At 35.7% G+C, this 12,868-nt stretch overlaps 1 pseudogene; it reads left to right on the plus strand.

Annotated features, from left to right (window-relative positions):
• The first annotated feature begins 1,515 nt into the window (after positions 1-1,515).
• On the plus strand, positions 1,516-2,456 carry LOC105087948 (olfactory receptor 13C9-like; annotated as a pseudogene).
• The last annotated feature ends 10,412 nt before the right edge of the window (positions 2,457-12,868 follow it).

The raw sequence follows: 12,868 nt of genomic DNA on the forward strand, positions 1-12,868 counted from the left end.
GGGAGGGCAATAACCATGTAGTTTAAAAAATGGGCATGGATGTAAAGTCAGAAAATGCAGATTTGAATAACAGTTTGTTCACTTACTGTGATTTTTTAAATTGAAGTATGGTCAATTTACCATGTTGTGTCAATTTCTGTTATACAGTGTAATGTTTCAGTCATACAAATACATAAATACATTCATTTTCATATTCTGTTTCATTATAGGCTACCACAAGATATCAAATATCATTGTGCTATACAGAAGAAACTTGTTGTGTATCTTTTTTATATATAGTATTCAGTATCTGCAAATCTTGAACACCCAATTTATCCCTTCCCATTGTCTTCCTCCCCTGGTAACCATAAGTTTGTTATCTATGTCTGTGAGTCAGTCTCTATTTTATAAATAAGTTCATTTGTGTGTTTTTTTTTTAAGATTCCACATATGAGTGATAACATATCGTATTTTTCTTTCTCTTTCTGGCTTACTTCACTTAGAATGACGATATCCAGGTACATCCATGTTGCTGTAAATGGCATTAATTTATTCTTTTTTATGGCTGAGTAGTATTCCATTTTATAAATATACCACAATTTTTAACCCAGCCATCTGTTGATGGACATTTAGGTTGTTTCTATGTTTTGGCTATTGTACATAGTGTTGCTATGAAAATTGGGGTGCATGTATCTTTTCAAATTATAGTTCCCTCTGGATATATGCCCAGGAGTGGGATTGATGGATCATATTACCGTAAGTCTATTTTTAGTCTTTTGAGGAATCTCCATGTTTTCTAGAGTGGTGGCACCAAACCATATTCCTGCCAACAGTGTTGGAGGGTTCCCTTTTCTCCACACTCTCTCCAGCATTTATTGTTTATGGACATTTTAATGATGGCCATTCTGAGTGGTGTGAGGGGATACCTCATTGTAGTTTTTATTTGCATTTCTCTGATAATTAGCAATGTTGAGCATAGTTGCTGTGTTTTAAAATACTTTTGATCTCTAGGAATTTCATTCTCAGAGAATTTTAGTGATGATAAAATGAATAATATATGTGAATATATTTGTTAATCATACAACCCTAAACCTATGTTATTGTTAATTTTTGGCATAGTATAAAATCAAGTAAATAGAAATTTTAACTGATTAAGCATGCTATCTCCAAAATAATGACATTCAAATTGGCTCTGTGGGTCAACTAAGTCAAAAATAATAAATGATTATTAAAAATGCAAATAGTTCTTCCTTGACTCAGAACTTATGCATCACAATCTCAGGAAATGTAATACAGAAGTTTGTATTTTTAATAAACTACCAGTGTAATTATTACATGTATTCTATCACCTCTCTTATGAGCTAGAAGAGGAATTTGAAAAGCGAAACTCACAGCTGTAAACCCACTCCAGCTAGTACTGACACACTTATTGCCTCTCCTCCAATGCCCTCTTACTTCCTATGATAATTCTACACAGACTTGTTAAATTCACATGCAGTTTTCTCTTCTGGATCACTTCAGGTATGAAAAAGTAAAATGGAAAGGACTAACTGGACAGAGATTGAGTTCATTCTACAGGGACTTTCTGGGTACCCAAGAGCTGAAAAACTCCTTTTTGTGATGTGCTTGCTGATGTACCTGATGATCCTCCTGGGGAACAGCACCTTGATCATCCTCACTCTCCTGGATTCCTGCCTACACACCCCCATGTACTTCTTCCTTGGTAATCTTTCCTTTCTCGACATTTGCTACACATCCTCCTTTATCCCCTCACTGTTGATACACTTTCTATCAGAGAAAAAAACCATCTCCTTCACTAGATGTGTCGTTCAGATGTCTGTCTCTTACACCATGGCGTGCACAGAGTGTGTGCTCCTAGCAGTGATGGCATACGACCGTTATGTAGCCATCTGCAACCCTTTGAGATACCCTGTCATCATGAGCAAGACCCTCTGTGTTCAGTTGGCAGCTGTCTCCTGAGGACTGGGCTTTCTCAACTCATTGACACAAACCGGTTGACCTTCTGTTGAAAAAACGTCATTAATCATTTTGTTTGTGAACTATTGGCCTTTGTCAAGCTGGCTTGCACAGATATTTCCTTGAATGAGATTACTATAATGTTGGCTGATGTAATATATTTGTTCTTTCCATTACTGTTGATTTGTATCTCTTACATTATCATCCTTTCTACTGTACTAAGAATCAATTCAGCTGAAGGAAGAAAAAAGGCTTTTTCCACCTGCTCAGTCCACATAACAGTGGTGACTGTGTTTTATGGGACAATCCTCTTCATGTATATGAATCCAAAGTCCAAAGACTCTGCTTCTGACAAACTGATTGCCCTGTTCTAGGGAGTAGTCACACCCATGCTCAATCCTATCATCTATAGCCTGAGGAATACAGAGGTGCATGGTGCTATGAGAAAACTGATGGCTAGACTGGTTCCAGGGAAAAGGGTGAAGAACTTACATCTTTGAGTTTATGTACAAAAGAAGCTCATATATTGGAGGCAATGTTTTTAATAGAAGAAGAAAAGAAATAAAGGTTATATGTAAAATCACAGAATTGATTTGGAAAGAAATTTCAAGGTAATAATCTAACTTCATCTTTTATGAAAATAACGTATAAAAATGAAGGGACAACTCACCTAAGAAGTGAGAGTAAACTTTTAGAAACAAGAAAAAGTTGAAATCGAGCTTTTCCAAGAAAATCCAGTGCACATGCCTACTTAATAAGTAAACGCATATTTTTCACTTCCCTTTATAACAGAACTACTTGCGTTCACATTTTCTGTTTATTATTGGTTTTTGTTTTACCCAGGAAGTTCATCTGGCCTGAATCCAATTTTTCAGGTACATATTTTTTCCTTCTTCTTTCCCACCCCATGTTTCTCCCAAGCCCTTTGCACATGCTGTGTTCCATTCACTATTCCCTATGTAGTTATCCAACTATATCAGGTTCTTTGTCCACTTAAGGACAAAAGCATATGCCACTTTATCCCCCATTATTACATTTCTCCTATGGTAGCATCATACCCATATCATTAAATACAATTTTAGTGCTATATCTTCCGAAAATCCTTCCAAAATTTACCTACAGTAAAAGCATCATTTACAATAGCCAAGATATGGAAACAACGAAGTGTTCATCAATAGGTGAATGGATAAAGAAGATGTAGTGTGTGTGTGTGTGTGTGTGTGTGTGTGCATACAAATATATAAATATGAAATAGAACCTAACTGTAATAAAAGAATGAAATTCTGCCAATTTCAACAACATTAATAGAACTAAAGAGTATTAAGCTTAGTGAAATAAGATAGACAAAGACAAATACTCTGTGTTATCACTTACATGGGGAATATAAAAAATAAAATAAAGGTATATAATAAACAGAAATAGACTTACAAATATGGAGAAAAAACTAATGATCACCAGTGAAGAAAGGAAAGGGGAAGGTGTGAAATAGAGGTATGGGAATAAGAGACACAAATTACTATGTATAAAATAAATGAGTAACAAGGATATATTATGCAGAAGAAGGAAATATAGCCATTGTATTATATAAATTTAAATGAAGTATAGCCCATAAAATATTGAATCACTACGTTGTAAACTGGAAACTAATGTAATATTGCAAATCAACTATACTTCAATAAAAAAGGAAAAAATAAAATATAAGGAGATAAAGATACACTTGCATCCATTACCCTTATATTATAAAGATTTCCATGTACATGCATTCTGAGAGGTGGAAATAGTTAAGGACAGTGGTTCTACAATTAATCTCTTATTATGATCTATAACTTACTTCTGAAATGAATTTTAGAAATGTTATGACATACATTTTGTTTGTAGTTTTGTATGATCTGAAAAATACAACAAACTAGTGAATATAACAAAAAAGAACCAGACACACAGATACAGAGAACGAACCAGTGGTTACCAGTGGGGCGAGGAAGCAGGGAGAGGCAATATAGGAACAGGGGATAAAGAGGTACAAACTATTGGGTATAAAATAAGTCACAAGGATACATTGTACAACACAGAGAATGTAACAAACATTTTACAGTAAGTATAAATAGAGTAACCTTTAAAACTAGTAAATCACTATACTGTACACCTATAATTTATATAATATTATACTTGACTATACTCCAGTGGGGGGAAAAAAAAAGAAATAGTTTTTGAGGGCTGGATATTTACTGCATCCTCATCCATAGATAAGATTCACCCTGGCTTTATGCAGGCAGTGAAGGTCAAGTCTCTGAATGAGGGCAAATGAATGAATATCAGTGGCTGGAATTAATAATTGCCTTTAGTCTCATCACCCTGTTAGCTGTTACTTATGTATACTTCTGAATACTCTGCTTCTTTCATCACTTCTATTTTCTCACCCCTCTACTACCCCTCCAATGGCCACATATTATTGCCTTCAAATATTTTTATTAGATAATGACTGGCCAATCCATTGACCCCAATCTAACTACCTGTCTTGATGAGGTTGTCACCCTTTGGACAGACTAGATCAATCTTTGCTATGATTTTCTCATATGTCTTAAAATTAATCCCAGGACATCTTCTGTCTCTTTTTTCTACACCAATGGATGACCTTCAACCTGGGTCCAAGCCATCACAACAATTCTATTGACTCCGGTAACAATTCCAAGATGAATAGCAAAAAAGTTTCACACATCAACCTTACATACAGTCATCTGGTCCAGAGGGGGAATACAAATGCTATGAAAGTTGCTAAATGTGCAGTTTAAATCCCTTGTATGTTGTGGTTTATATAATATTTCATATATTTCAATACTCTAAACCAACTGAGTGGGTTTGGGATACTGTAATTTCTATAATATAGATATCATGTCTTTTCTTTCTAAGTGCTAATGGATTCATTTATACCCTTGGATTTAAGAAACTAGGTGTGAGGGAACAGCATGGTAAAAAGGGTACTAGCAGTTTCACTGAAACACCTTGGACCCTCTTTGAATTTACAAAGCAATGTCAGTATCCTAAGACCAACAACATACCAATAAACTCTCTGATATATTTTTCCTGACTGGCACTCTTCCACTCCACTTCTACTCAGAATATATTTCTGCAGATCTTTTACATTTGTATGTAGATATTCACACCACACACATATATCTGCGTGTGCAAATATATCCATACATGTAAAACACAACCACACATTTAGAGAATATGCAATTAGTCCCATTAAATTTAGCTATGCTAAAAAAGTTTTTTTTATTAGTTCACTGAGGCTGCCATAACAAAACACCACAGGCTGGGTTGCTTAAACAACAGAAATTTATTTGCTATGGTTCTGGAAGCTAGAAGTCCAGATGATGATGTTGGTAGGTTTGATTTCTTCTGAGGCATCTCCTTGGCTTGTAAATAGTCACCTTCTCACTCTATCCTTTCCTCTGTGTATGAGCATCCCTGGTGTGTCTATCAGTGCCCAAACTTCCTCCTCTTATATTGACACAACTCAGATTGTATGAGGGCCCACAAACTACAGCCTCATCTTAACTTATCACCTCTTTAATGGTCATATTTCCAAAAGCAAACACATTCTGAGGTACTGGGTATGGGGGGTTAGACCTTCAGCATAAGATTTTTGAAGAGACACAATTCAGCCTAAAACAGAGATCAATAATAAATTAGCTTAAAACTCTACTAAAGTTATTACATATATATACATTACATGTATACAGTTTTGAATACTCAACAATACACTAACTTAATGTTTAAAGTTATATTACACTCTATAACTCAAAACAAAAATTGATATTTGTCATCATGAGACTTATTTAAGATTTCACATAAGCTTCTGTAGGATATATCAATATTATCTTAGAGTTTCAGTGATTGGTCAAGGAAGAGACTTGAAAAATCACACATCACATTTAAAATGAGTGTCAACACCCATTATCCCAGTCTTCTGATATATATTGACCAATAAACATCCCATAATGTTTATAGATATCGTTCACTACTTTGTGCTGGAAGAGGACAAAGAGGGCTCCTAGCCAGTAATTTTTTCACAGCTACTTTCACTTCTTTGTTCCGTAAACTATAAATGATAGGATTCATCATGGGGGTTAATCCCGCATATACTAAAGCCATAAATTTATCTATTTCCTGAGAACCTACAGCTGAGGGCTTCAGGTACATGGAAAGAGCTGTTCCATAGAACAAAACCACCACAGTCAGGTGGGCTGCACAAGTTGAAAAGGCTTTACTTCGACCATCCACTGAGCTGATTTTTAGGATGCTGGAGAGGATAAAGGCTTAAGAGATACAAATGAGGAGCATCGGCATAGGAAGAAGGAGTACACTGATCACCAGCATGATTAACTGCACCTTGGAAGTATCCACACAAATCAGTCTCAGGACGGCCAGAATCTCACAGGTGAAATGATTGATGATCCTATTTCCACACAGAGACAGCTGTAACACAGACACTGTTTCCACCAGGGCAGTGATACAGCCTGTCACCCAGGAGCCAGCTGAAATCTGTACACAAACCCTCTTGTTCATGATGATGGGGTACCTCAGGGGGTTGCAGATGGCCACATATCGGTCATATGCCATCATGGACAGGAGCACACACTCAGTGGAGCCCATGGCAAGAGAGAAGTACATCTGAGCAACACATCCTGAGAATGAGATGGTGTTTTCCCCGGAAACAAAGTTTGCCAGCATTGGAGTGAGGGTAGAAGAAGTGTACCAGATGTCCAGAAAAGACAGGTTGCTGAGGAACAAGTACATGGGTTTGTGGAGGCAAGAATCCAGGAGACTAACAGAGATCAGAATAATATTACCCAGCAAGGTGATCAAGTATATCAGCAAACACAGCACAAATAAGGTGATTTCAACTTTGGGATAGTGAGTAAATCCCAGAAAAATAAAATTTGAAATGACTGTCAAGTTTGTCTTGACCATCTTATTCCTTCTTGTTCATCTGTAGTAGTGAATAAGAACATACTTTTGTTTTTGTATTGTATATGTTTAAAAATCTAAACTCTACCAACTTTCCAGGGGTTTTTGTTAGAGGTACTTTAAAGGGATTATTATGCTGGAAATATTAATTATTCATTCATTCATTCAACATTTATTGAATATACCATAAGTCACTGATGATCAGAGCTGAATTACACAAAAGTTGCTCCTAGGCAACTCATAATAAAATATAAGACACAGTCAAGTAAACAAAAAATTACAGTAACATGATGTAAGTATGCCCCAGGGTACTAGGCAAACACAGAGTAAAAATCCTAACCTATGTTGGGAGTGCTGCTCAGTGAGACATTTTGAGACTTAACTAATCAAAAAATGTGTTAGACCCAATCAAGTTAAGGACCAGAGGAGGTTTCTGTGCAAAGGAAAATCTTCTGTAAATGTTGCAACAAGAAAAGATTTGGCTGCACTTCATAAAGGTGCCAAATATGTAATACAACAGATGGAAATACCACACACTAAAGAATATAAATAGAAGATAGACAAGAGTCCATCCACTGTAACACTACCTGATACCTGTCTTCAAGAAGGTGTTTTTGAATATGGAATAATGTTGAACCCATACTTTCTTACAAAGATGATCATAATTTCAAAGTTAAGTAATTAATAATGCAAATCAAATTACTGGCAATTGATCACATATGGAAACATGCTTAAAAACCACTGTCCTACAAGAGAGTTCCAATGAAACAATCACAAATCACACCAGCCTCACATTCTCATCACTGCCTACTTTTCTAACCTCATCATCCAACACTCCACCTCCACTCTCTAGTCTGAAACAACAACCAACTTGTAGTTCTTCATACTTACCATGCCAATTTATATTTTTATGTATTTAATCTACAGTTTATCTACCTGAAGTAACTTTCCTTCCCAGCTCCAATCTTGTTTTTCTTGAATATTTTGTCCTGTCATCAAAACTGTATGCCATATGTCTTAACTACAGCTTCATTCTTTGTACATACTTATCTTACTCAAGTATATCACACTGAATTATAGCCATACGTGCACATCCCTATTGCCCCTAGCAGTGGATGGTGAGCTTGTTCCCCACAATACTAGCAAAGTAATAACTCCTGATTAAGATTTTTAATAACACATTGCTGCCTTGAACAGGGTAACTTTTTGATATACATTAAAATAAATACATTTTCTCTGTGGTTCACTGTGTCAACAAAAAAACCTGAGTACTTCTCAACTTGTTATGTACGCCTGCAAACTTATCTGTGACCTTGAAGAAACTAGTTGAATTAAGAAACATGATTAGCTCTTAGCTTTAAATATTTGATGTAGAGTGAGATGAGGGAAAGACAATGAGCACTTGTACTCATAGAAGAGGCAGAAACGCTTTCCAAACAATGATCCTCTGTAGGGAATTATAGCACTGTCCTCAAAGTGTGGGATGTGGGTTCCAAATACAAAAATGCTACTTAGTGGTATGCAAAATTTGGCAAAAAAATTGACCTCTTTGAAATTTGGTTTCCTAATCTATACAAAGAGGATGATAATTCCTATTGTGTGCAGGTATCAGAGATCCAGATTAACTTGTCTTAAATTCTCCCTCCACAACCCCAAGTCCATGACCTCTCTAATATTTCAGAGACTCACAGTGGGTTTATGATTTCATGGTCTCCCTGCTTTCCAGAACCATAATCGCCTGTATGCTGCTCCAGTGCTGACCCACATTGACTCAGGTAGATAAAAACTAAGTACCTTCATCATTTATTAAAATTTCAACCCCCAATCTATGTATGAAAATGAAACACTTTACTGATTATCTCCAGAGTGGTGAAAGGTAGACAAGTCTGGTCTCTAAAGTCCATTTTGGTATTTTGGTCAGCATATGCCATCACTTTCACTGAGGGTTCCTCTAATGGGCTTTCTGTCCCAGCACCCAGTCTCCTTGCCCTGTATTCCTCCCACTTTGCAGGATGGTTCCTCTCTTGCCCTCTCCTTTTCCCTCTCTCTTCACCACATTTTTGTCCTCTTTTTCAGAAACAAAATAATGAAATTGTCTCCTTTTCTCATGTAGATTGTGTCCCACTCACATCCTCATCCTTATCTTGATAATATCTTTGTCAGAGTCTCACCTAACCCAAGTCACTTTATGTAGATACCTTCTGATTTCATTGCTGAGGTAATTAAACATTTTCCAACAAACCTCTCTTTCTTTCTGAATGACTGAGTCAGAATAGAGTTAGAAAACTTCTAATCCAACTTTCTCCTTTTAAAGTTGAGAGATTTTGGAGGGGTTTATGACTTGTCTGAGGTAACTATCTGGAATACATAGCCAAAAGTTTTATCCCATATTCAGGACTCATTTTTTCAACTCAGTATTTTTCCTACTAACTAGCATTTCTTTTTAAAGTAAATATCGGTTTCTTGGCCCAGCTGAGACCCAACAATAAATTTTATAAATCTGAGATTACAGAAAGAGATGGATAATGCCTGCTCCCATTTACCTCAGTACATGTGATGAACATCTTCTTTTTTTGGTTATTGTGCTTCAGTATTTAGAGTTGGTTTTCAGCATGGTCTTTCTTGTGAATCTAGTGCACTGCTCAAAAGAGTAAAAGATTCTGAATTTTGTAATTATGATAATACTTTATGAAGACTACATTAAAGTTGGTTTTACGGAGGTATTTTTACTCAGACAACTGCAATAAAAAAAGGCATGGATGTTCTTGGTTTGCAAAAATCAACCCAAATCTTGCCTGACTCACAGTCTCAACATACATAGCTTCTGTTGATTAAAAAGTTTTCAAATAATTTCTTAAGAGAAATCATGATATGAAGATTTGTACTGCCTAAATTACCCTCTATGATCTTCTCCAAAAACATTCCAAAGGGTAAACGCTGGAACTAAGATAACTAAAGTCTCCTGTTGCTACTAGGGACCTTCCAACTCCCTCAACAAATTAATGTTGTGATTCTGAAACATAAAGGAGTTAAGAAAGTTTCCAGATCTCCAGGGTGTGATTCTCAAAGTTCCATTAACTAATTTAGGACAGAAAGAAATTGGGTAAAATTTTTTTATGTTCTTTCAAGTCATTTGGCCCAGTAAAATATTGATTCCTGAGCAACATTTGTGCAAGCAGAACCAGAGGAGACTGTCTGCCTACTCCATTCCTCTGTAGATTGCCCCTGAATTATACAGCAAATATTCCAATTAACAGAACTGTAGAAAGGCCTTCCCAAATAGCCTCTGAGTTTAAGTGACCCATTTATTTTCAGAAATCTCTCCAAATATCTCCGTTATCTGAGTAATAGAAGATAAAACTTTCTTACTGAGTTTCTAAATGGCCACAAAGTGAAGAGAGAGCATTTATCAATCAGGTAATTTATTACTATCAAATGCCTCTGAATAGACCAACTGCCTAGCACAATGTTTGTGATTTTATAGAGTTTATAGTCTCTGAAGGACCAGTGCATTAAAGTGAGTACTGGACTTAAAGTAAAAGAGTTGTTTGAACCTCAACTCAAATGTTGGTTAGGTAAGTGACTGGTGAAAATTAATGAAGGGAAATTCAGCAGAGTCAGAAAGCCAGAATGGCTCTCACACAAATCACTTCAGTCAATACCGATCCCAACAAAGAAAAAAATACCCTGCATCTCCTGCAGGAAGTGACACTCCTTTACTCCTGCCAGCATAAAGAATAAAAATTTTCTCCTTGCCTGACAACAGTTCAGCCAACAAAAGACAGTTGCAACTTAGCCAATAAAAAGCCACTATACTTCTAACTCCCGGTTTCCTCCAAAGAATTTTTGTTTACAACAGCCCTTCCCAATTACTCTTTCTACTCTATGAAAGAGTTTCCTTTCTTTTGCTTTACTGAGCTTCATGTGATTCTCAGTTTCATGTCCCAAATCACAATTCTTTGCTGCTCCTAAACCCATTTTGCTGGTAAAAACAACTGGTTATTTTATTGTTTTAGGTTGACCTGACCTTACATAGTTATATATTAATTGCGTAAGGACCCCAATTCTTCAGTGCTTTCTAGGCTTACCTACTTTGGTTTTGGCCCTTAGGAATGTAGCTTGATTTTGTCACTGGGGCATTAGCAAACACAAAACAACACAGAGACTTGTAAAGCACTTGCACAATTAAGTTAGCCATCTTTTTTCTGAATCTATATTATCATGAGAATATGTCCAAGTTTGCCAACTAAAGGATAAAACACACATTAAGCATAACTGAGTTGTCCCAGTTGCCACTGCTGAGGCCACCTAGATGAGCCAGCAGTCAGTCCATCCCCAACAAGTGAGTGAGCCCAAAAACAATCAACAAGCCAACTCATAGCTGATTTTGAGATGCAAGATAATCTAGCTGAGATTACCTGGCTCCAGCCCAGATAAACTATATCTTATAGACTTTAAAATAATAAATATTTATTTTTGCGTGCTACTGAGATTTTGTGATTGCTTACTATGCTGCATCATTGTAGCAATACAAGACTAATGCAGCAATAGATCCTTTCATTACCTGTCCAACATTGACTCACCTGGGCCTTTATTCTTCTTAAAAGAATCACAATTTTATTCATTTGTCTATCCCATTTTTATCCACAGGAGAATATCCTGATTAGTCCAAGCCTTCTATCTTACTTTCTAGAAGGCTTACATTTTTATCTTTCATACTGAGATACACATTCCACTTGGAATTACTATGTGTGAATGGTATGAGGCAAGGATTAAGACTTATTTTTCACTATGTGGATACTATTTGACTCAACCTGATTTATTGAAAAGATTCCTTCCCAGACACTACACTGCAGTGTCACTTCTCTCATGAACTAATTGACCAGATATGTATGGATCTGTTTTGGGCCTCTTGTTCTGTTCCACTGGTCTAATTTTTCTATCCTTGAGCCAATACTACATTGTCTTATTAACTGTAGCACTATAACAAGTCTTGATTTCTGGTCCTCTAAATTTCTTCTTCTTTATGGATGATTTGGCTATTGTTGGCATTCATATATTTTAGTATCTGCTTGTCAATTTTCACAATAAACCTGCTGGAACTTTGACTGGAATTGCCTTGAACCTACATGTCAATTTAGAGAAAGTTGACATCTTTATATTATTGAATCTTCTAATCCATTCGAAAGATACATTCTTTCATTTATTTAGGTATTTTTAAATTTCTCCCAATAATACTGTTGGTTTTTCTTTTACAAATGTATTGTACGCATTATACTAGATTTATTCAGATATTTTAATGTTTTTGATGCTATTATAAATTGTCTTAGATTCCACTTTCTACTTTTTTATTATTGGTTTGTAATGACTTTTCTAGGCTATTGATATTAATTTAGATTGACCCATACAATCATCAGTCTCAATGCTTATTATTCCTTATTCTATCTGAGATCATTTTCTTTCCACCTGAATAATTATTCTTTTAGGATTTCTTTCAAGACAAGTAAAATTTCAGAAACCAATAATAAAGATAATACAAAATGCAGTCAAAGGAAAAAATACATATTTCCTTAAATGTGGCTTTCTTTTTACTTATCCTTCTTGACACTTACATAACCTTGGGTTTGTGGCTTGATATCTTTTCATAACTTTGAGAAAATCATTCAATATTAGCCATTTTCTCTTCTACCTCACTTCCTTTTTCTCCTCTCCCCCAAAGTGTTTAGTTATACACATTAGACTGTTCCAACATGTCCCATATAGCTCTTAGAATCCTTTCTGTATTTTCCTTCCTTTTTCTTCTCCAGGCATCAGTCTGGATATTTTCTACTGATCTATCTTCCAGTTTGCTAAGACCTTTTTCAACTTTGTCTAAGCTGTAGTTAAATCCATCTATTTAGTTTTTTATTCCAGTTGCATTTTTCAGGTCCATAATCTCTAC

This window comes from Camelus dromedarius, chromosome 10, assembly GCF_036321535.1.
Source record: "Camelus dromedarius isolate mCamDro1 chromosome 10, mCamDro1.pat, whole genome shotgun sequence".
In the NCBI taxonomy this organism is placed as follows: domain Eukaryota; kingdom Metazoa; phylum Chordata; class Mammalia; order Artiodactyla; family Camelidae; genus Camelus; species Camelus dromedarius.